This window comes from Martes martes (assembly GCF_963455335.1).
Source record: "Martes martes genome assembly, chromosome: 9".
Taxonomy (NCBI): Eukaryota; Metazoa; Chordata; class Mammalia; order Carnivora; family Mustelidae; genus Martes; species Martes martes.
In genome coordinates, this window is record NC_137896.1 from 19,370,941 (window position 1) to 19,394,194 (window position 23,254).

Sequence of the window (23,254 nt, forward strand, 5' to 3'; positions counted from 1 at the left end):
CCTAACTGACTGCCTCTGCGGTTTCCTGCATACATTAAAGAAAATGTATGGGTGCTAGAGCCTGGAATTCAATAGCTCATAACTACAATTAACCACCATTAATTAATGGTTGCGAGATAAATGAGCCATGCAATCCGTTTATCCCTGGGTTGCAAGTATTTGAATTCACAGTAGGATGCAAACCCATTTTTCACCCCTGTGAATTTAAAACAAGTTTGAATCAGGGCTGCGTGTTGCAGGAGCCATGCGACAATTTCCTTGCTCGGTAGCTCACTTCTAAGGTTCCATGAACGGGAAGAGGCTGGCAGAGGAAAAGAAATCCTATGCACAAGAGTAGTAGGAACAATCTGGAATCTGAGTGCTTGCCTCCCTAAGATAATAAGGAGAATTATTACATGATGAGACTCTGTGCCAGGCACTATGCTAAGAAATGTTTGGGCAGCGTATGAGGTTAATCTTCACCACGTCCCCATGGGTGGTATTATTAATATCCCTATTTTATGATCAAAGAAGTCAATGCTAAGAGAGGTTAAGAACAGCTGTAGAAACAAAGTTTCCCTTCCTCATTGCCAGATTTCTTCCAGGATGCTCCCAAAGGGTGCCTTCAGATGACAAGTCTCCTAATTTTTACATCTCATCCATGGACTGTGTCCTGACTTATCAAAACTTCTCAAACATTAACAAAATATTCTGTTTACCTTTAGGTTATCAATCCATCACCTGGACAGAGATAAGAGTCACAAGACAAGGAAAAGGAGAGATTTTGATCTTACTTAATAGAAAGCAGAATGAAATGGGGTTCTTATCTGCCCCACCAAGAGGTTTATCAATTACAAAGGGAAAAACAGTAACTTTACAGAAAAGAACCTTGACCGTCACCATCTCAACCAAGGAATCAAAGCCAACATCATCCGTGATAAGACATGCCGATATCATGTACCCAGACAGGAAATAGAACAGAACATCCCTTCTGTGATAGTCATGACCCAAATGTCCAACCTCAGTCTAAGCATGAGGAAGAAAATTAGATGAGCCCAAATGGAGGGGCATTCTACAAAATAATTGGCCAATACTCTTCAAAAGTTTCAAGGTCATGAAAGGTGATGAAAGACCGAGGAGTTATCGCAAATTGGAGGAGACTGGAGACATGCCTGAAACAGAGAAAGGACATTAATAGAAAAGCAACTGAAATTCAAATCAAGTCTGGAGTTTAGTTAATAACATTGTTCAACAAGGACTGTCTGGTGTGGCCAGTTTGCTCTGGTTACGGAAGATGTTACCCTTAGGAGAAGCTGAGTGCAGGGAATGTGGAAATGCTCTATGCTACTACGCAACTTTTTTCAAAAATTTTTTTTTTTTAATGAAACGAGATCTCAACACAAAATCTTAAGCAACATCCAATCAGAATTTTTCTGAAAAATGACTACCTTTACACGCAAGCATGGAGAAACCACTCTGCTTTTAAAATGTTTCGTTTAGCTAGATGTCCTAAATTTAAAAGGTCTGAAGGAAATATGTCCTATTGATTTACAAAACAGTTTGAAAACAAATGTACATTCTGCTTGAGAACACCTAGCGGAAGCCTATGGAGTTGGTAAATAATACATGTCCTTGTCCACGTAACAGGACACGGCGCAGGGATCAGAGCAGTTAGCAGATAGGGGAAAACAAAGTAGCTAGTGCCTGAGATTCTTCAGAGAGAGGAGATGGAAGAAAAAGATAGTCTGAGATGTATGCTATAAGAAATAATCAGGATTTTCCCACTTTATCTACTATTTAATTAGCCATTTCTTGGTCAAATAGCATCCCGATTGTTTATTTTTGTAGAATATCTCGTGGAACACAAATTGAAAAGAAATTAACCTCAATGTTGACATTTTGAGAGTAAAGTCATGGAAGCAGCCAAGCAGAGTCATGCTTTTGTTTTGTTTTTAATCTTTTAGGGTAAGAGAATCTTGAGCATTTGAGCAATGGGGAAGGAGCAGGTGCAGGGAGCAAGGGAGTGGAGGTACGAGACTTCCCAGATGAGCCGTCATTGTAAAACACATCCCAGCCTCACAACCACTGGGCCACACACACCCAGACTCTCCCGGGTCCAGAATCACGTGGATCCCAGACCCGCAGAAAATTAGCAGCTCTTTCCTAATATACCCAGGCTTGAAAGGAATCATTTGTCTGCTTGGCTCTGGAAGATGGGGTGCGGAGAAACCGGCTCATGTGAGAGGTCGAGAGATGGGTACTGTCTTCACCTGCTTCTGCATGGCCCACAGAACAGGTGGCCTGAACTGCGAGCCCTTAACTGCCTAGATGGCCCTGCCAGCCCCTCTTCAAGACTGGAATGCCCTCCCAATGGGCACTGTGTCTGTGATCTCCCTTGTGTTGCATAAGGTGTAATGGTAGCATGCCCTGTAGACTTGGGCAGCATGGGGTGCTGTGCTTCTGTTGCCCGGGATAGCTTCACCCTGAACTCCCAGATCTAAGCATTCGTGCTGCTCCTTGGTGGGTGGGACCCTCGGTGCTTCCCTGGAAACAAGCGACACTCAAGCTTGTCCTATCCACTCATCGGAAATACATGATAAGGGTCGCATCTGTGTTGCCTGGTCCCTCTCCGATCTTCCTGGCTCAGTCACAGTAAGCAATAGCACCTCATCCCATGAACAATAACCCGACAGGGACAAATGTCTGATTAAGCTGCTAAACATGGCTGGTCATACCGTAAGCTTGTACCCATAAACGTCTTTAGATCATTTTGCAAAGGTGGAGATTCTTATTCAAAAAACACATCCTTTAAAAGGAAACACACAGGAAAAAAGGTAAAAGCAGAAGGTGTTTATTTCTGCATCACTTTAAGACATATTTTAAAACAAGTGTCAGTAGCATACCTATCCAACAGAGGAGAAATGTAAATAAAATTGTACCAACTTGATGAAATAGTATACAGCCAATAAAAAATGTTAGTTAGCAATATGACCAAGCAGTTCCACATTGTTTATGATAGAATGTTACAGGAACAAAGCAGAATACAAAGTCCTAAGTACACTAGGAGTAAAACTGTAGAAACTGGGGTGCCTGGGCAGCTCAGTCGGTTAAAGCATCTGCCTTTGGTTCAGGCCATGATCTCAGGGTCCTGGGATGGAACCCCACATCAGGCTGCCTGCTCAGGAGGGAGCCTGCCTCCCCCTCCCCACCTGTGCTCTTTCTTGCTATCTCTGTCTCTCTCTCTCTCAAATTAAATAAATAAATAAATAAATAAATAAAACCTTAAAAAAAAAAAAAAAACCTGTGTCTACATGCGGACAGCGTCTAGAGCAAACGTGAGAAATGAAAACGGCTTTATTTGAAGTTTTTATTATTGTCACTATAACGGTGTGGCCCAGTAAACAAAGAACTTTTAAAATGAAAGATGAAAGAGTTCAGCCAAAAACAGCAATTTTCAGAGAGAAAACACTTATTGTTGAGTACCTATTTGTGTGTTTTTATTCCCAAGAAAAAATAGTCCATTTGGGAGAATGGATTATGTTTAAAATGATACATAAAATATCTAAAAAAGGATCCCAAGCTTTGCTTCTTCCAGCTGATACCCTTGAAGGCTACAGTGGGTGCTTTCCCTGCAGAACACGCCACGCCAGTGGGCTCAGTGGACGGGAGAAGGGAGGGGGGTAGGGAAGAGAAGGATGTGTCTGAATCTCCCAGGGAGGCTTTTTATAAACACAGAGCCCCATCCCTCCAGCCGCTGGGGATTCTGAGCCCAGTCCTTGAACTTGGGAAAAACTCCCTAAATCAAGCCAGCCCCTGCCCCTTGTCTCCCACCTAGAACCACAGATCCATGGCTTTCTCTTACTGTGTTTGTTCTATCCAAGGGCCGGCCATAAAGGGCAGGACAGAAATTCTTCACAAGGCTCAGTTCCGCCTCTGGGAGCACTGCCATTTGCCCAAAAGAAGGAGGAATCTCTTGTAGTCTTGGCATTTCCTTGTTCTCTTGCCTGAACTTTGAGAGGATGGAAGATGAGGGAATCCAGAGAGCCTGGTAGAGGCCACCTCCCCTTTGCACAAAGGGCAAAAGCCTGAGTGAGTGGGGACAAGTCCAGGGTGGTCGCAGTTAGAGAAATTAGAATCTGGCTCTTCTCAGCTTATAGCCTTGAGATTCAGAGGACATAGAAGAATCGCTTTTTTTCTTAAAAGAAAAATAAGTCAAATAGTCTATCCCTTAACGACCTGCATAATCTAATGTTTCTGTCATTTCATATTTTCCCATAGCTTGGCACAATAAGCTGCTCCCTCTCCCTAGAATGATTTTGTGGCATTTCTTTGCCTATGAAACTCCTATTCCCTCTCAAAAAAGTGAGAGTTACCACCCCCACCTTACAGATGGCAAAACTGAAGTCAAATGACTCGCTGGAGGTTACACAGGTCTGTGGATCCCAGATCTGTTTACATGAAAACCCCAACTTCCTTCTCCTACACTGCACCCCATTCAAACACTGAGCATGTAATAATATAGTCTCAGGGTCTACAAAACTCTTTTTATTGTCATTAGTTGTTTAAAGGTGGTTCTTCCCCCCTGGGCTATTGGCTCACGTTAGAAGCCCATTACATGTGGAATGCATATGAAAGCTACTTTGCTGTGTTTGCATTTATTCCCGGGCACGCTCAAAGGAGCCTGCTCCCAAACCACCAATACTACCTGCACCACAACACGAGGACCATGCCCAGGCAGGGAAGGCATTCTCATGATGTACATTCACACATAAGCCAGGAATCAGGGTGACTATCTTTCTTTCTCAGCAAAACGGTGAGACCAAAGTTTCAAATGATTCAAATATTCTGGAAGGGAAAAAAATGCCCATTGCAAATACTGTTTCACGTATCTCATGAAACATGCATTTCTCAATGCAGAAAGATGACCAGACACATTGTATTCTAATACAAGAACAGACCCCCTGGCAGGAGGAAAAGCCTTCCTGTATGCGATTTCTGCCGGATTCGGAGACAGTGCATGGAGCCCTCTGTAGCAAACTAGACTCACACGCTTGCCCAGACCGTCTGCTGTCATGCCAGCTAAGGCTAGCAGGTACTAGCCAACGGCAGGGGCAGTCACAGGGCTCAGAGCTGCCAGGGGTGTGCTGGTAAATATTTAAGACTCAGCTCTCTTGGGGAGGAATGGGAAAGGTGTGCCTCGATTAGTAGCATTTGCCAATTTCTGTGGTGTAAACATCCCCAGCCAGCCATCTTCATTAAACCAACGTGACATTGACTAGTTAGCACAATCCCTGAAAAATTAACAGTAGGTTCTTGTGAGCTGCTACAAGCCAGCTCCAGCAAACACTGGGGACTGCCACCCCTCTCGTGGCAACTATTTTAGGGATGAGGGGCACATCAGAATGCGATTTGGGAAATTCTTTAAATGCTATAAGCCAGATCAGCATTTCAGAACACTTTTTAACACACATGTATCATCCACCCAATGAAACATGTGCTGCATAGGCCATAAAATACAATGTTAAAAATACGAATACATATTTATCTACATATCTTTATCTTCCTCCAGGAAAAGGGTTTTTTTTTTCTTTTTAATGACTCTTTTAGATTGGTGTGTAGTTCCCTCTGCTTTCCCTGAGTATGATGGCAGACCAACCTGTATCCTAATGAGCACAAGAAAGAAAACACCAAGAGGACAATGAAGGTGGTATAGAGCACTTTCTCATGTGTGATACTAGATAGCAAAGTCACAGGGTTGGGAGGGAGGCACAGGTTATGCACTGCTCCCAAGTTCTTGGACTGAAGAATAAGGGAGGTGGGCTGGCTCAGGTGTCCGAGGAGGTCAGCCTGCAGCCATCCTGCCACCGTCCTTTATTTCACAAAGGTTTCAAGTCTACTACATGGACGGAGGTGGTAGAAGAGTTGCCATTCTAAATCTGACAGGTTTTCTTGTGCCTTTCCCTTCTTTGCTCCGCAGCTCCCTGGCTTCAAGCTCTCCTCGGGCTCTTCACGTGTTTCTCCTGGGACTGAATCTTGGGTCAGGCATCCTGAGGAGAACCCTGAGATGATGGACTGCACACAAGGGATTTATGAAGACAGCTCTGCCAGGGGAAACTGGGAAGGTGTCAGGGGAGGAGCGGGGGGCAGGAGAGCAGGACATGGAAGGGGGTAAAGCCATATGAGGGTGCAAACCCAGAGAACTCCAGAACATAAGCTCTCCTCAGAGTTGTTACCCTCACCTTGGGCAAGGGAGCAGTCATGCTCCTGCTCCCCCTTGGTCACCAGTGAAGGGCCAGCTGGAAGGCATACATTCCAACGCACCCAGATCACTTCAGTGTGGGGACAAGGGCTCAGGGGCCACTGCAGTTGCTGGCTGTTTGGAGGAAAAGCTCACTGGAGAAAGGGTGGACCGTAAGGGGCAAGGGAATCGGCACAGGGTATGAACCCCAATCCCACAGGAGTGAATAAGAAAGGAACGGGAGTGCCAGGAGACCTAGAGACATGCGTTCTCTCTCTCAGGGCATCTGCAGACATTAAATGAACACACCCTGGGCCCCCTGTGTGACGATGCTCCGTGCGATCTCTGTGCCCAGGACAGACCCAGCAGTCCTTCACCTGGTCTTTGAATGGTCACCCACCACCCATCTCCTTGCCCCTCCCTTTCTCTTTCAGGTGGACAGGAGAAGAGGGATGAGGCAACATCACCCTGAACCACACTGATTCAATCAAGAGCCACAAAACACCTACAGCGTGGAAGAACTGTTTGCACATAAGTCTCTTTCACGCCAGGCATTGTTCCAAAGCTCCTTTCTAAGTCTCACACTTTCGTTGGCTCCCTGGAAAGACTGGATGCCCGTGAAGGTAAGAGTGACTGCAGCCCAGCTCTGTTTGGAGCCCCGTCTCCAGGCAGGTGACCATCAACACCTGCTTGTCCCTGCTGGTGAGAAGCTTGAAGACACGGCCACCTCATCCATCAGCCCAGCAGTCTTCCTGTGACATGATATCCCCAGGGACCATGTCTGCACCTGGGAGAATCAAAGTTGTGCTGCAGGGGTCAGCAAACTCGGACCGTGGGCCAAAGCTGCCTGCTTCTGTCAGTGACGTTCTATCAGACCCCAGCAGCAGAAACAATTGTTTCCGTATTATCTGTCGCTGCTTCTGCTTGCACGCTACGATGGCAAAGGTGAGTCACTGGGACAGAGTCTGAATGACCTGCAAAGCCGAAAACAGTTAACACCGAATCCTTTACAGAAAATGTGTTGATGCTTGTCCTGCAAGGTCTGGCCACATAGACAAACATTCAAGACGTTTGCAAACTCTGTGAGCACTTTCTCAGCCCGTGTTTCATTTCACGCAAGTCCAGAGCAAAGAGTAGACAAGAGCCCTGTGGGAGTGATGCCACAGGAAACAAGGCACGCCCTGCCATCATGGGCATGACAGAGCCGGGGCTTTGCCGATGAGCCAGGTGGGAGAGTATCTGCCACCCAGGAGGCTGTCCAAGGTCACATGCCCTCCTGGGATTCCAGCAGTGTCAGTCATGGACATGTTCTCTGGGGCCATATCGGTGTAGCAGGGTTCCGAAGCTCAGGGCCAGGGTCAAGTTTTGGCACAGAATGGGTGCTGCAGACACCGGTCTGGAGAGGAGAGATGGAGGAAGGAAGAGCTGGAGGAAAAGAAAAGAAGCAGGAGAGGAGGAGGGAGGAAGTCAAATCACACTGGGCTCTGCCGGCTTACAGTTGGGGGTCCGTGGCAAGGGGGGCTGTGGAATAGAAGGCTGGGATTCCTGGGGCTCAGTCTGCAGCCATACTCAGCCATGCATGCAGCACAGCGAGCAGGGGGACCTGCTCTAACCAACAAGTCTTTTTGTCTTGTCTTCTGCACCTTCTCATCAGAAGGCCATGTGATTTCCAACCATGCTTCTGTAGGTATCCTCACCCCTACAATCTAGTCTCCTCCATCCCAGGCATCCTCCTCCCCAGTTCTACCCCCTCCCTGTGCCCTTTCTCTTGCTCCGACCTCCACCCTGCTGAACAGGCTCCTTAGGGACAAGAGGACCAGAGAACACTCCATACAAGTCAGAGTCCTATTTAGTGGGCAAGGGAAAGGTGAGCTCTGAGCTCTCAAGTTTGCTTCTACACGAGGAAATTTCCACCAGAAGGCAATGCTGAGGACAGACTTTTTTTTTTAACTTTATTAACGTATAATGTATTATTTGCTTCAGGGGACAGGTCTGTGATTCATCAGTCTTACACAATTCACAGCATTCACCATAGCACATGCCCTCCCCAATGTCCATCACTCATCCACCCTATCTCTCCCCGCATAACCCCCGGCAACCCTCAGTTTGTTTCCTGAGATTAAGAGTCTCTTACGATTTGTCTCCCTCCCCAGTGCCATCTTGTTTTGGTTTTCCTCCCTTCCCCCCACAACCGCCACCCTGCCTCTCAGATTCCTCATGTCAGAGAGATCATATGATATTGTCTTTCTCTGATTGGCTTATTTCACTTAGTATAATACCCCCTAGTTCCATCCATGTTGTTGTTAATGGCAAGATTTTGGGGGTTGTTGACTACAAAATACATATACACACACCACATCTTCTTTATTCATTCATCTGTTGATGGACATCTAAGTTCTTTCCATGGTTTGGCTATTGTGGACACTGCTGCTATAAACATTCAGGTGCACGTGCCCCTTTGGATCACTACATTTGTATCTTTAGGGCAAATACCCAGTAGTGCGATTACTGGGTCATAGGGTAGCTCTATTTTCAACTTTTTGAGGAACCTCCATGCTGTTTTCCAGAGTGGTTGCACCAGCTTGCATTCCCACCAACAGTGTAGGAGGGTTCCCCTTTCTCCACATCCTCACCAACATCTGTCATTTCCTGACCTGTTAATTGTAGCCATTCTGACTGGTGTGAGGTGGTATCTCATTGTGGGTTTGATTTATATTTCCCTGATGTGAGGACAAACTTTGAAGGTTGTATGACCTCCGGCTCTTTTACTTAATCTCTCTGTGCTGCAATTTTCCCAACTGTAAAATGGGAATGCTAGTAAAAGTTTTCATCCTTTAATAGGTTTGTTATGGGACTGAATGGGTTAATTCCAGCAAAGCAGTAAGATCCGTATTAAGCCCATAAATCTCTGTGTACATGTTTGTTAAATAAAATCTAATCTTTGCCAGCTACTAGATCTTATCCCTGAGGTCGGGCCTACTGGGATGGAAAGTTTATAAACTTTTTCTAAAATGATAAAAGAAAGTAATGAAATAGTTTACAGTCATTGATGTCTTCAAAGAAAAAGAATGTGCCAAGAAAAAAATATGCTAAAATACCATAGTAAAACTTAATGGGATGGAGTGATGACATCATTTTAGAGTTTACTAAAAAAAAAAAAAAAAAAAAAAAGCAAGTGTGGCCTTAAAGAATCAGGAGTGGTTTTTAAATGAAAGGATGTCCCCAGGTCTCATGAGTGCTTTGGTGTTTCCAGTACGATTGTAGGTACTGAGTACCTGCTCAAGAGGGGCAGGGGGACAAGGTAAGGGCACCTCCAGATCCAAGTAATTGTTTCCTGGGCTGGTTGTCGCTTCTGGGAACTCTCTGGAATGTGAGACACTAGCAGGTGTTAAGTCGTGTCCTGTGTGAGGGTCACATATAACTCCTAATGAGCAGGCTGAGCTATGACTCACCAATGGTTGTTAACAATTAGTGAATGTTGCTAAGCTATGTAAGACCCTGCCATGACTTGCCGGTGCACACCTCAGCATGCACCGTAAGTCCGCCATGATCAGCCAAAAACCCCCTCTCCATCCCCTCTTTTCCCACTCTTTACTACCCCCGGTTGGCTCTATCCCTCCTAGACTTTTACCTCAAGTATGCCCCAGGGCCTTTGCACACACTGCCCTCTCAGCAGGGCTCTCCTTTTCTCCTACATGAACTTCCCTGACCACCCTCACTGTAACAGATACCTCACTCTCCAAGCCCTTTTCTTTACTTTCTTCATTTAAGTTACTGCAATTCATCACTGTACCTTTTCTGAACTATTTTTTCACATTTTTTTTCTGTTTTCTGTCTTGCCTCATGAAAACGTGTCTTCCTTGAGAGACCAGTACCAAGCTTTCTGAGAGGTGTATTCCTATTTGTATCTGAAACACCTCCTGTAGGTCTGACCCATGGTCAGAGCTCAGGACAAACTCAATGGACAGATGACTGAAGACGGACAGTTCCAGGGAAGAGCGCAGTTGGGCGACAAGCACAGCCAGAGCCCCACTCCTCACTCCAATGCTCAGCGTGTTATCTTGAGCAACATGTCTTCATGTTCTTAGTTAATGCCCATGAAAATTGATTAGCATGGAGCTCAGTACCTGAGGCTCGCAGTGAATGTTGTTCTTGTTACTGTTATTAGTAACAGCATTGCTGGCTTTGGTGCTAGGTCTCAATTTCCTCCTCCAGCAGCTCCAAAAAAAAATAATCAGGTCTCATCTGTCTCTTGTGGACCATCCCTCAGTAAGCAAATGATGATAACTCATGTTGACAAGGGCATAAATGTAATGTCTGTAAGAAGAGCTCCAAGACCTCAACCCAAAGGTCTCGCTCTGCTACAGAAGGCGTGTGGCAAATCTGGCTCCCTGTACATTACAGCAGACAAGCAGACTCGACACGGGCAGGCGGGGCCGGGGATGGTGGAGGTGGGGGGGCAGCCCACACGGCATACGGACCTGCAGCGAAGCATATGGGTCTGGTCCTAGAGAAGGGGCCCCATATGCTCCCTGATCTGGGCCTGCCTTGCCCACTCCCAGGCTCCCCACACTTTTGGCTGGTTCATAAATCAGCCACTTCCCAGTGCTGCGGTTGATCCGTGTGTGATTAATGCACACATTTGCCTGCAGCCTGGAGAGAACCCCAGGTACAGGTGGAGAGGAAGGAAAAAGACTTAATTGGAGTTGGGGGGTGGGGAGGAGGGAAGAGGAGGTCGTTCCTCATTGCCACTGAGCCAGTGCTATGTTTAGAAGTCCTGGCTTCATAAGAGTGAGTTATCTTGGAAATCCATCCTACAGACTCCCCAGGAACCCCACCGGAGCTGAGCATATAGCCTGGACCTCACTTACGAAGACTCAGAAAGCTGATTGCCCACTTCCCTTCTGTCCCACCCTCCCTGATTCTCCTGGGCCTTTTCATCGGAGCTTAAACACGCACTCAGCTCCTGTGAGAAACCAACAAGCAAGGGTCCTTGGAGGTAGAAAGACGAGGCAAGCCAGGCAGCAAATCCACTCAACTGAGCTTTAGACCAATATTTGCTAACTGTGCTCGAGAGAGGGCAAAGGGTTTTATGCAGTTACCGCGGGAAGGGAGGGCTCCAGGGCCCCCGCAGCTGATTCCATCAGAGAAATTCTGCTTTGACTTTGTTTTACATGTTAGGCTGCTCAAATACGATTTAGTTCTGATTTTGTTAGGGAGCACGTGGCTGGAAAGAGTTGAGACCCACTCAAATTAAAAGCGCTGCAGATAGAGTGAGGAGTGTTTCCTTAAAAAAAAATAATAATAATATCACAATAAAATGAATGATGGTTTCCACTCCCTGGGCAGGAGGCAGGACAACACCATAATTAAGAACAGAGACTCTAGGTCACTTTTCTGCTTGGTGGTTGAGGGACTTCGGGCAAGAAACTTTCCCTTCCCTAAGCCTCCATTTCTTTATCTATGAAATGGGGATAATGAATGGTACTTGACTTGGAGGGACCCTGAGGAGACCTAATGAGATTAATCCATCTGCTTCATTTGCATGATGCTTAGAACGAATGACTAATGTGTATTTGCTATTATTTTTCTTCTTATTCTGTGACACTTGCTGTGCCGAACACCTTATTTGCATTACCTTGAATCTTCCCATCTTTATAACATGGAGGTTTACTGCAATTTTACAGATTCAGAACCTGAGAGTAAGACCTTGGCCTTGAACAATGGTCCCAACACATCTACTCGCATCCTGGAGAACCTGGGTGCTCCGGGGAACCCAGTTTGAGAATAATCCATCTAGTCACTCTGTTTTATTCCTACTTCCCTGAAAACACCTGCAGTGTGATGTGTTTAGGCTTTCTGCTCCCTTCTCTTGCGTTTATTCTCCTATACTCATTCATCCATCTCCGCACTCAACTACCCATCCTCCTCAATAGACATTTACTGAATGCCTGCTTAGAGTCGAGAACCTTAGAGGTCACTTTATTTCTCTGGAGGTCAAAGTTCCCTTTGGTAAAATGAGGGTTTTAAGATGAACTGTAGTGTTCAAATTTTATATAAAATGAAATAAATTACCTAAAAAGGATTTGCTACCCTCAAAGTGTTCTTTCTCCAGTCATTAAGGATGGAGTGACTATACAGCTTCTCTCCATTAGACATTTCTGGCGTACTTAGCAGTTGTGTCCCTTTTATTCTCAAAAGGGTCTGCTTGGTAGGATAAATCCTATAGTCACCTTAATTATGAAGATGGCAGTGTTGGCAGTGTATACGTACGTTGGTTTGTCTGGAAGGAGGGGCTAAATTTCCCTCTGCAGAAGTTTTGAGACCAGGTTAGGAATAACAGTGGTTCTGGGAATGTGTATGGGCTACTCTCCTCTATTTGCAAGGAATCCATAGAAAACCACAACCCTAGAGGATGACCAGGTTTGAGAGACAAACGTGTGGTAGTACTGGGGGTAGAGGAGGGAGGGGGTTGGGATGGGCTATCTGTGGAATTTGATTTATTTATTGATCCACCCTGAAGTTGTAAAAAATAAGAATGATTTTGTTTTATAATTAACACTGTCCAGAATTAATCAGAATAACTCACTCAAAGTAACTGCCTGGATTTAAAAGACCCCTTTTGTGAACCACTATGAGTTCTAGTTGTTATTCTACCATTAACTAGCTCTGGCACATTGGGAAAGACACTTAATCCTCTGACATACTTAATTCTCTCATCTTAGTAATAAGCCTTTTTTTTTTTTTTTTTTCCAAGTAGGCTGCCCACCCAGCATGGAGCCCAACAGGGGGCTTGAACTCACGACCCTGAGATCAACACCTGAGCTAAGACCACGAGTCAGATGCTCGATTGACTGAACCACCCAAGCACCCCATGAAGAATGAGATTTTAATACTTGCCCTCCTTGATTATGCAGAGTTGGACATCCTTAAAGGGATGTATCGGTTAATTTTTGCCATGTAACAAACCATTCCACAATTTACTGGCTTGAAACAACCATTTTATTTATTCCATAACTCTGACTGGGCTGGGCTTCTGAAGTTCACTTATACAACGAGGAGTAGGCCAGGAGCTGTTTGATCCAAGATGGCCCCACACTTCCGTCTGGCCCTATCCCAGTCAGGCTGTTGGCCAGACCAGTTGACTGCTCAGTGGTCTACCTCAGACTCAGCACTGGGTGCTTTCAGGTTTCCAAGCACTAGAGAGCAAGCCCCAGTGTTCTCTGTGCTAATCACCTTCTTGCCTTATCTAGTCCTCACACATCCATTATATGTAGGTAATTTTTAGATGAGGAACCTGAGTGGAAGGCCTTGTAAGTCTTTCAAGCTTCTGCTTGAATCGAGTTCACTAACATCTCATTGGTGAAAGGAAGTCAGACCCAGATAAACGAGATAGAAAATTGCCTCCAGCTCTCAGTGGGCCCACAGCCACCTCACATCACAAGGGCTCGGAAGCAGGGAGGGGACGACTTTGCAGGCCATGTTTGCAATCTCCCACAGAAACATGTGAGATATTTGAGAAAACATCATAGGAACAAGGGTCACCTGAGAGGAGAAAGCCCAAGTCTCCTGGATAAAAGAGCCCCCTCCATAGCATTTTGGGGAACCCACAAGAATGTGTTTCCCAGGTGCCAATTAAAGAATGCCAGCAGCTACTGATATCTGCAAATTTATTCCTCTTCCCTGGCTCTGTCCTCCACCCCATGTGACGTCTTTACTGTCCTCAGTGACTGCTGCTTCCCACTGAGTGCAATGCTTATGTCAACAGTCTGGTAACTTCTGCCAGACACGATATCTGCCCCCAGACACTTCCAGCTATCCCTCGCCCCACGAGATCCAACACTGTCATCCTGGACCCCAGAGTTGGCGGAGCTTACAATGTCAAAACAAATGCCTCCCCTTTCTTCTTTTCTCGTCCACTTCCTTCAAGGGATCCCCACAGCAACTTGGCCTGTGTCTTCTGTGTCTCCTGGTATTTTCTAGTAAAACAGTTCTTTCTATTCTTCCTCATCATAGGTTCTCAGCACAAGATTGCAGAAAGATGAGCCTGGAGACAAATTCAAGACTCAAACACCAGGGTATACTTGCAAATAGTTCCCCACTCGTAATTCCTAAAGGTTTTATGGGGCAAAGCCTGATGAACCTGATATCCTGTTTCTGTGGAATGAGTTCATTCCCAGGAGGTTCCCCAGAATCTCATTTCTATAGATTTGAGCCAGTTTCTCTCTGTTCTGTAAAACACAGCAGTTAAGAACACAGGCTCTGGGTGGGGGCAGACCTCTATGAACTAAGGTCCAGGCTGGGATCTTTACTAACTGGAATCTGGAACAAATTGTGAGTCTTCCAAGTCTCAGTTTCTTCCTCTATAAAATGAAGATAAGAAAAGCACCAATCCATTAGGGTTATCATGATGACGATGTTACATGATGTCATTAATGCTTAGGATAATATAGTGGGAGAATAAATGTTCTACTTTATGTCTAATGTCTTTATTATCATTTTCCTCATAGCGAGCACTGCCTAGCCTCCTGTTAGGGGTGGTAAAGTCTCTCTTGTGAGAGGCAAAACCAATATGAATGTGACTCCAACCTTGTCTGCAGCCCTCACGCCCTACCCTGAAGCCAAAAGACAAGCTTTTATCAGTGGCTCTGATTTTCTGGGCTCGAGGCAGAAGATCTGCTCCCTCTGTGTTTCTGCTGAAAGACTGTCTTGTAGAGGGGAGTGAAGGGCCTGCCATCCAACTAAATATTTCAGTTTCTGTCTGAAAGTTTGCCAGGCTGTTAGGAGAGTGTTGGTAACAATAAAGATAAAAAGTGTATTTAGAAAGAATGTGTGTGAGTGCGTGTAGATGTGTGGGTGTCTTTAAAAGTCTGTATAAGTGAACTCCTGATTCAGGATATGTCTGTGCTGGGGGCAAAGGCTGTCTTGTGCAAGTCTCGTTAGGAAGGTGACTGGTTGAAAGCCAGACCCGGATTATCACAAATGGATGCAGAGGGAGGCTGAAAATCAGGCCTCCTGCCCACTCAGCAGTTCTGGGCGCTGGCCCCATGTCTACCATCTAATGCCGTTCCTGCATTAGACGCTGCAAACACAATTGACTTCTATTACTTATAAAGCCAACCACTTTACTTCATTTAAACGTTTAGGATGGACTTCAGAGACTTCTGAGGGGCTGGATGGCGCAACCAGCCACAACCAGTCCACTGTTCCGGCCACCACTCAGGCTGCATAACAAACAAGAGAAGACTATTCCTTCATTCTGCATTCAGCATCCAGGCTCCATTAGCAGATGGTCTCAAAGGTTGTTGTTTCTGCATTTGAGAGGTTTCATCTGAATACACGCGTCCCAGAATATTCTGTTCCTGTCATTTATTCATTGGATCCATAGTCAATGCATCTTCTCTAAACGGGGTCCAGGAATATAAAGGTAGATCGTATACTGAAGACATCCTCAGGATGCTCACATCCGTCACAGGAAACAGGCAAAGAACTAGGAATGGCATAACAGTAACAATGCCATGATGATTACAAAAAAAAAAAGGTCCTGCAAATGATCAGCAAGGAAGGTACGAGAGAACCCAGAATGGCATCAGAGTTGAGGAAATTTCCAAATCAAATCCTGAAGGGGCTTAGAATTTTTTAGGAGTCAAAAATGGGGATGAGAAATATTCTGGGTAAAAAAAAAAAAAAAAAATATTCTCAGTAGAAGAATGTTGGAGAAGAGGTGTAGATGTTGATTGGGGGCAGATCTTTGGTTAAATTCTGTGACTGTTTGCTTGATCTTAGGTGAGTTACTCCATGTTCCTGAACTTAAACTACCTCTTCCGTAATACTGAGCTAATTTAGCTTCCTAGGACTATGGTGGCAATCAAATAGTTCACTTAAGCAAATGGCCAAGAGGGATGGGACCCAAAGAGGACTCTTACTACATGGTGCCTCCTACTAGCTTAGTGAGACTAGAGACGCAGGAAGGGCAGAGCACAGAGGGCTTCAGGGGATTTTATCCTATAGACAAAGGCTCCTGCTGATGGTTTTAAGTCAAGGAGAGGTAATGGCCATGTTTGGGTTTCAAATGAATGTCATTAATAGTGAGATTATAGATGATCTAAGTGGATTGTTGAGGGAAGCAGATGACAAAACCATGGAAAATATTTAGGCTTATCCTTGATTGTAAAAGAGAAGCATTCCAAATGTAAACCGTTCATCATAAGACCCTTGTTCTCCATTGTGAAGCAAGCACCTACCCTGAAAGTTTTCCCATAAGTCCTGCTGCATATTTCACTTGACATCTGAACGTCTTTCCCTCCTTGGAAGAATGGACTTACACATGACCATGAAAGCCATGAGACAAGAGACACTTTCTGCTCGCCCTGTGGCATTTCACCCTGCCCTCTTCTTCACACCAAGTCCCACCCAGAGCCAGACAACAATGTGGATGGAGAGAAAAGGCATTTATTTCATTGTCCTTTCCTCCGCTACCTTCAACAAGCCCCCACGGGAAAACCAAAAAGAACTGTCCCATCAATATTTCCCCAGAGTGTGTCCTTCCTGCAGAGAAAAGCTACGTTCTCAAGGCAGTGAGTGGGCAGGAGCAATGGGCTTCCATGATGGAGCCCAAACCTTACCTCCTGGGAAGCAGTTCTTGACTCATTCTCAGCCAAACCCAGGCGACCACTCCCTCCCTCCCACCTCAGTAGTTGCCCAGTGTTGCAACAATTCCCTGTTCATGCCTGTCTCCCTGCCTAGACCAAGAGCTCTTCCAAGTCTGAGATAAAATCTTATCCATATCCTTATTTCCAACACTGGGCACAATGGCTGGCACTTAGCACGTAGGAGGGAAGGCATGTTGAGTGGAAGCACATGAGTTTCATCTCTTTACAAGGTGTCCCAACTTCCAGTGTCCTCTTGAGCGAACTGGGTCCTGAAACACACCAGAGATAAGAATATACAAGTCAGGAAACCTCAAGGAGCACTACAGGCTTCTAAGGACCCCACCTTCTGCTATGCATGAAAGCTGTTCATTCACAGAGCCCGTGGGGGTTAGTCAAGACTAGCAATGTGTAGATTCTGGTTCGGGCAGAAACCCAAGGGCTCTAGGGAGGAGACTGGGAGACGCTCTATGCATCCTTCCTGCCATCAGGCTCCTAGGTGAGGGGCTATGTTCGTTGTGTTTGAGTTCACCTGGCTCACCTGGGCTGGAACTCTTCTTTGCGGGTATAGAGGAATTGCCTTGAATCTGGGCATATTTATACCTATACTCTCTGTGAAGAGTAACTTTTTTAATTTTCCAGTAACCTCCTTATTTCATGGTCTATAGGCCAAATTCAGTCCACAGTCTATTTTTATAAATAAAGTTTTATCGGAATGCAGCTGCATTCATGTTCTCATAGATGATCTGTGGCTGCTTTCCTGCTAGAACAGTAAGTTCAGCAGGACTTGTAGACATGTAGAGACTACATGGCCCAGAAAGCCTAAAATAGTTACTCTCCAGGCCTCAAACTTCATTTTGCTGTAGTGACGTGTGCAAACTCAGTGCCGAGCACTTGGCTGCCTACTGTCTCATTCCATCGTCACCACGTCCCTAGAAAGTAGCCGCTGTGAGGATGCCCATTTCACTGGTTAACTCATTTGCCGAGAGCCTTCAACCACAGTAGGCAAAGCAGACAGAATCATTGCCTTAGGTCAGCTTCCGTTCTTCGTTCACTGATTCAAGTGTACTGAGCTGTGGCCCAGAGCTACTCTCTCCTCCCACCTTAAGAAAGTTCCTCCAAGTGACCCGTGCCCCATCTTCTATTTCTGGAAGCCTGTGCCACCCCCTCCCCCCCAACAAGGACCCCCACGGGAACCAACATGCTTATAGAAAATTCCTGACACTGAGGTATCAGAAGGAACACCCTCGTTCCCCGACAGGCCATAGCCTGATCCCTCCCCAACTCCATCAATGGCCAGTTGCTACATCCCACTGACCAGCAGGAGTGAGACCCAGGGGTCATCGCCTGCTGAGGACCCTCTGCGACAAAGGGACTGGGAAAGAGCCAGGGCTGAACCACCCACGGCAGTGGAGGGGTCTCTGGGCCCCACTCCGGGCAGGGACTTCCTCTGCGGGCTCCTGACGGATGAGGTGTTAAACGAGGTCTGCACCCTTCCACAGAGAGTGGCTGGGTCGGGTCCCGTCCGTGGTCCCGTGGACTTTGGTGGCTCTTCCCTTTGTCCAGCACCTTTGGAGGACCCCACTTTACTCTCCCCTTTGTCTTACATGGTCTGCGCTAAAATATGCTCACAATGCGAAATTGCTGCGTGGGAGGAAGACAAGACCGTAGAGGAGGCCTGGCCCGGCCGGCCTAATTAGGAGACTGGCAGAGCGGGCCTCCGCGGGAAGCCCTGATCATTAGCGCTGGCACCGCGCACACCCCGTCCCCCCCACCGCAGACCTCACTGCCAGGCGGGCACCACGCGGACCTTGCTCTTGGCCACCACAGCAGAACAGATGTCCGGTGGGGGGGGGGGGTGGATTTTGTTTTTGTTTTGTGTTTTTGTGTTTGCGGGAATTTTTTTTTTTTTTTTTAAGCCATACATGACCTCATGCCAGAGGTTTCTGGTGCCAAGAGAAAGGTTTGTGGTGGGTCAAGGAAGCAAGACACGTTGAGGAAGATTAAACAACACTTGTGTGGGTTCTCAGGGTGAGAAATAGGCAGGAGATGTCAAAAGAAGCTGGATTGCTCTACTGGAACTTAAAAAGTTGACCACGGGCTCCCTTCCAACATTGCCTTCAGTGGCAGTGGGAATGCTCCTTCAGAATCTGCCCAGCCCCTTTGCCCACGCATCCCTGGGCACTGCCAACCTCTCTCCAATCTGTCCACTTTTCTGTATGTCTGCTGCTAGAACCCTGATCCCAGGCACTGTTCTTCTTTGTCTACCTCAGGCATTCCTGAGGGATCATTATAGGAATAAGTATATACGATCACGTGAGCTCACGTATGTATGAAGCGCCATAGATGTACATGGAAATCCCTTCCCCCTGTGGTCCAAAATGCAGAAGTGACTCCTCTATTTTATCGATGGGAAACCTGAGGCGGGGCTGGGGGGTGGGGATTGTTAAATGTGTCACTGGATATTTTAGGGTAAATGGAACCAGATTAAAAATTTCAGTGTAGACTTCCCACATTCTATTCAGGACTCCAAGCAAATACAGACCATATTGCCAACCCCAAAACTGGGGCGTGTCAATTATCCAGCCAAAGGGTGAAATTTTTTTTTTTTTAAATCAGAGATGCTGTGACAAATCTGAGCTGTACCGTCCCCGTACCTATATACCAGTATAATTTAGTTAACTTTCCAAAATAGAATTAATCTAGCAAACCCAGCCGGCCCAATTTTGGCAGAGAAAATAAAGGTACGTAGCTTCTATTTGGGGACTGGCTTTGAAACAGAGACCACATGACATCAAAACATTCAATTAAAATTTCATTTGTCCAGATGTTTGACCATGTAATGCCAACAACTGGTTTGACTAATGCTTTAAATTTAATTGACCAGATGTTTTGGTGGTAGGTGTCTTAATGAGTAAGAGAAGCGTTTGTGGGATTGAATCAAATTTCCCTGGGAATAGCCAGCCTCACTGGAAACAGGGACTCAGATGTTGTTACTGCAATTAGCCAGAGCTTGCCAGAGGTTCTAAAGGCATTTCACTTTCTTCCTAGTCCTTTAGGAAAATGCGCTCTTCCATTGGCTAACCCTCCAAGAAGGCAGACTGCACCTTGAGCTGGGCTCTCCCAGAAGTAAAAAGTCAAGGGCAGATTTAGAAGGGATGGATAAACCAAACAGTGGTTAGACACAGATGGAACAGTTTTTCCACAAACAGAAAGTAAATGGATTTCGGGTCAGAGGTCTCAGATTCAAGGTCAGGTGCATTATTTACTTTGAGCATGATAATAAAAACAGCAACTTCTCTGAAGGGCTCACTGTGTGTTCGGCGCCCTATGAGGGTTTGTTCCTCTTAACTCACAGTGCATCCTCTATCTAATGCAGAAACGAGAAAGGCTTGGCACCAAAGCCGTAAGTCACACGTCCCGATGTTCCCCCACTGGGTGTCCGAGGTGAGACAGGTTCCCAGGCATTCCAGCTCAGGCCCTAGACTGTGTGATTCAGAGCTTGTGAGAACCCCAGTATCCTCAATGCCCTGAATGTAGCACCTGTCTCAGAGGGAAGCCAGAAGGGGGTTAAAGGACATAAACTAGAAAATTGGGCACATCAAATGAGTCCAAAAAGGATGAGCGGTAGGAAGCCATAAATAGGGCGGGGGATCAGGAGGAAGGCAGGGGTTATGGTCACTTAGCTGGGAGAGTCAGGAAAGGCCCCTTAGAGAGCCAGGTCCTGAGCCTGTATCTACGTGGCAAGAAGGAGGCAGCCACACATATATATGGTGGAAAGAATTTTAGGCTCAGGAAATAAGCAGTGTGAGCCTCCGAGGTAGGGATGAGCATGACATGTTATCAGAACAGAAGGAAACTCAGCAGCTAGACTGGAGGGGCGCGGGCAGACAAACAAAGAAGGGGGATGCACATCCTTGTGGACCTTACAGCAGTTTGCAGTGGGGTCTCCATGCGATTTTGAAGCAGGGGGTACTTTCAGCAGCGGGATCCCATGATCACGAGTTTTCCGGAGGTTTACTCTGGCTTCACCGTTACAGTGGTAAGACAGGCCGGGAGGCTATGATAGACTGCTGGGACTGATGACAGCAGTGGGGTCAGCGGCACCAAAAGCATTTGGATTTGGGGAGATGCTTGGTGCCAAGACTTGCTGGGATTTAGGTCTCAATTCCAGGCCTGACAAGCTCACAGTGGGTCTGGCCCAGGAGCACGTAGGACAGACATCCAGTAACACTCAGAGGATTCAGGGGCCATTCAATCGGGGCAGGTGGGAAACACAAGGGCAGGTGGGAAACACAAGGAAACACGGAAGTAGGTGCAGCCAGAGAGAAGCAGGGATGAGAAAGGAGCAGCGGTGATGAGGAAGAGGAGGAAGAGAGGAAGGAGGTAGAGGAGGAAGAGGAAGAAGAAGGACAGGACGGGGAGGGGGGGCGGGGCGGAGGGGGGGGGAAGGAGGAAGAAGGAAGGGAAGGGGGAGGGGAGGAGGAGCGGGAAGGGCTGCTAGACCCCACTTGGCTTCCCCAAACTCTATACCAGCTTCTGCAGCAGGTTCTAGATGGAAGGACGACTTCACACCCGGGACAGTGTCGTGTCTCATGGCAGCTGGGCCAGGGGCTGTGGTGATAGGAGACTGAGCCTCAGACCTCGGGTTCCCCAGGTCAGACCTTGACACGCTGGGCCACAGTGGGGACCTTGTACCTCTTGGGACCCTGCCTTTGTCCTGAAGAAAGGAAGACATCTAACCTGCCCATGGTCATCAGCTCCAGCATCGCTGGACACAGCTGGAAAGTGGCCAGGGATGGAGGGGACACCACGGGAGGATTGGCCGCTTGGCCCCTGAGGTTTTTCCAGTCCAAGATACACATGTATCTAATGTCTATTTATGAAACGCCATCCTAAAAAGTCATAATCCCATCAAGTCTCCATCTGAGATATTGTATAATCTCCTAAATAATAACAATAAAACCAAGAGAACAAAATCACAACAGCAGAAAGACAAAATGTTTGCCGTATCTCTGGATTAATTTAATGGACTTATTAACAACAAAACCACTGTTAACAAAGCCACCTAGAAATAGAATAAAACGAAAGCAACTAATTTATGAGTCATAGCTGGGTAATCCACGGTTTGAGGACATTATTCCAGAATTCTAATCCTCCCAGGTTTCCATTGGAGCCTGGGCATGATTACTTAAGACCAATAAAATGAAAAGAAAAAAAAAAAAGAGAGAAACTACTGCAGTCAGGAAAGAAAAGCAATCTCCAGTGGTTCCAGATCAGAAGTCAGCTTGGTGGACAGCGGAATCAACGCGGAGGTGACACTTCATTTTATTTTTAAGGATTTTATTTATTTATTTGAGAGAGAGAGAGAGATGGGCAGAGGGAGAAGCAGACTCCCTGTAGAGCAGGGAGCGGGACAGGGGACTCGATCCCAGGACCCTGGGATTGTGACCTGAGCCAAAGGCAGACGTTTAACCAACTGAGCCACCCAGAGACGTTTAGAGGTAACACTTTGGCTTTGAGGCTGTGTGGAGAGGGTTTGATACCTTTCTTGTGGCCAGTGGAGGACATGCGGGCCAGGGGGGTCTTTCAGTAGGAGAGGCTCCAAGGCAGTTTCTTCCTTGCCTAGAATAGGGGAAGGACAGAGCGTGCTCTCCTCAGGAGCTGGCCCCTGGGGTCCCTCTGGAACATTTAATGTTTGACAAGGGCAAGATGTGGAAGACCAGAGCCTGGGCCAAAGTTCCTCTGTTCTTACAGGAGGGATGAAGGAAAAGCAACAGGACACCCCTCTCATGGTCTGGGAGAGGAGCTTCTGGGTCAGGATAGAGGTAACTTGAGTGAGAGCTCTTTCCCCCGGGGGCCCTGATCTGGGAAGGCAGCACCTGTCCCGTGTCAGGCACGGGACTCTGAATCCCCATCCCAGCCCAGGCTGGAACTCCTCCTTCCTCAGGGATCTGGTCATCTAGAAGATTCCCTGGTGGTCTTAGTGGACCTCTACTGAATGCCCCATTTGCAACATCAAGGATATAAGAATACTTCTCAAATCCTTAAAATCTTCATCAAGAAATGCTTTGTCTCTACGATACGTTCTCTTTTCGTAAGTTATGAAGGCATCTTTCACCCGACAGAGCTCTCATTACTGTGAGTTTTTGTCTCACGGGGAAAAGCAGCCTCCCACAACAGCCAGTGATTCTTTTGAATTTTCCTGAAAGAATTTTGGCTTGTATTTTGTAGGTGTCCGGCTCACATGGACTGCTAATCTTGTCATCTGCTTTTGAAGGGTTATTTTTGACCTTAGAGGGTAAATTCTCACTAAATCAGATTTTTTCCCCCTTAATGTCATTATCTGAGAGAAGGTGAAGTTTCCACTGGAGCCGTCGCCTCTGCT